The sequence below is a fragment of the Phascolarctos cinereus genome, unplaced genomic scaffold (genome assembly GCF_003287225.1).
Source record: "Phascolarctos cinereus isolate Bilbo 61053 unplaced genomic scaffold, phaCin_HiC Scaffold_7;HRSCAF=346, whole genome shotgun sequence".
NCBI lineage: Eukaryota > Metazoa > Chordata > Mammalia > Diprotodontia > Phascolarctidae > Phascolarctos > Phascolarctos cinereus.
In genome coordinates, this window is record NW_027556180.1 from 1,865,466 (window position 1) to 1,867,929 (window position 2,464).

The following is a 2,464-nucleotide window of genomic DNA, read 5'->3' on the forward strand; positions in this document are numbered from 1 at the left end:
GGTGAAAAAGTGGAGGCAAGGAATGTAGATCACCTTCTGTAGACAATGTAGAGAAGAGAGACATAGGAGGATCATTGGAAGGGATGACTGGAGAGGCAATAGAAGCTTTTTTTTTTTTTGCATTTTAGGCAAGTGGGGTTAAGTGACTTGCCCAGAGTCACACAGCTAGTAAGTGTCAAGTGCTTGGTCTGAGGCGGGATTTGAACTCAGGTCCTCCTGACTTCAGGGCCGGTGCTCTATCCACTGCACCACCTAGCTGCCCTGTAGAAGCTTTTGCTAGTATGGGGGAGGCCTAAACATGTTTGTAGGCAGCAGGGAAGGAGACAGAAACCAGTAGATAAGGAAAGGCTGAAAATTGGAAGAGAGAGGGGGAAAAGGGAGGGAGAGAGGGAGGGAGGGGGAGGGGAGAGAGAGAGAGAGAGAGAGAGAGAGAGAGAGAGAGAGAGAGAGAGAGGAGGGAAGAGAGGAGAGAGAGAGGATGAGGATGATCAAAGGGCCAACTTCTTGGAGATAAGAAGGAACGAAATCAGAGGTCAGTGTAGTAGGCTAGGTGCTGACAAAGGAAAGTCTCATAAGTCTCATCCTCTGGGACTAGAGTAAAGGAGGGGATGTTGAGGGATTCGAAGTTAGGAAGAGAAGAGAGGAGAGGAAACTTGGCCTCCATTTTTTCTAGTGAAGTAGGAGGTCTTTGTGGAGAGGAAGTGGGGAGGAGGTGATATAGTTCAGTGGGGTCGAATTCAAACCACAAATTAACATTATCTATATTGTATTGTGTTTTTATTTATTTTGTTAAACATTTCCCAATTACCTTTTGATCTGGTTCAGCAGCACTATTGGGGTCTTCAATGCTTGCCTATGAGTTTGACACCTCTGGTATCATCAGTGGATTCAGTAGAGCCATTTTTAATGAGTATTTGGAGGGGTTTGGGGGGAGAGCTCAAGCAAGTCACTGCTTTCACTTGGTCATCTTGGCTCGGCCTCATCAGTGGACTGAGAAGAGATAGCTTGGAACAGTTACAGTGGGGAGCATAATAAAGAGGTAATCAGAAAAAAAGTAAAAGAATTGGCATGAAGAAATGAGGGATATGATGAGAATGGATACTGTGTGTGACAAGGTTAGGCTTACAGCTCTTTTCGCCCACAGTCTCAGCTGTGAGTTACCACACTTAGCTGAGTACAAGTGAGGAAAGTCAACCAGAGTGCTCCTGGGCTAAGATGAACTTGAAATCCTTTGATTTACTCTTTCTGGGTTGATTAGAAATCCATGGTCCCAGACTGACTTAGAATATTCCTTGTCATTTACATTGTATCTATTTTCCAGTAACAGTCATAAAAATAAAATTCCCTTGGTTTTTTTCCCAAGTATTCTGTCTATCGCTTCCTACCCATAAATCTCCCCAATCTTAATACTAAAACCCCTCCCTTGATCCTGTCACTACCTCAGGCCATCCACCATCCTCACTCTCCTTCTTCCAGTCTTCCAGAAAGAGGGATCTGCACCTTCATTTCACGCAATCCCTGAGTCTCTGATAATCTGACTGATGTCTTGGTACAGAGAGAGGGGCACTGCCCTCAGAGGACTCATGTTCAAATCTTGTCTCTCACCTCTCTGTGTGACTGGCCTTGGACAAGTCACTCACCCTCTCTGTGCCTCGATTTCCTTTTTCTCTAAAATAAGGGAGTGGTTGAACTTGCATCTAAGTCTCTTCTCTCTCTCTCTCCCTCTCTCTCTCTCTCTCTCTCTCTCTCTCTCTCTCTCTCTCTCTCTTTCTCTCTCTCTCTGTCTCTCTCTCTCCCCTCCCTCCCTCCCTCTCTGTCTGTCTGTCTGTCTCTCTCTCTCTGTCTCTCTCTGTCTCTGTCTCTCTCTTTCTCTCTCTGTCTCTCTGTCTCTCTCTCTGTCTCTCTCTCTCTCTGTCTCTCTGTCTCTGTCTCTCTCTCTCTCTCTCTCTCTCTCTCTCTCTCTCTCTCTCTCTCTCTTTCCTGTCACTTCCAGCCCTACTCTCTAACTAAAACTTCTCTCTCCAAGGTCCTTATGCCCCAAGCCCAGAGACACTTAGCTTCTCAGTCCTCCTTTTCCTGGTCCTCTCTGAAGCTTGAATTCTGTCACCTCTTTGCTGACTCTCCACCCTTGGCTTTGGAGATCCTCCTTACTTGCTTAGAAGCGGCAAAAATACTTGCTCTGTTAGCATCAAAGGTTACCTGTGAGCTGGAAGCTCCGTCAGAGAAGAGGCCTTTGCTCACCTCCATGTTGCATCTTCCCTGGATTGGCACATAGTAGATCCTCCTTATTGAACAAATGAATCCAGAAAAACCCATTATTTTCCCCTTTTCCCTTCCTCCAACTCACCTGTCTTTTAAACTCCCAATTAGAATGTAGGCTCCTTGCTAGTAGGAATCATTTGTTTCATTGTCTTTGTATTGGGAGCCTACCACAGTGCCTGGCACATAGTAGGTATTTAAGAAG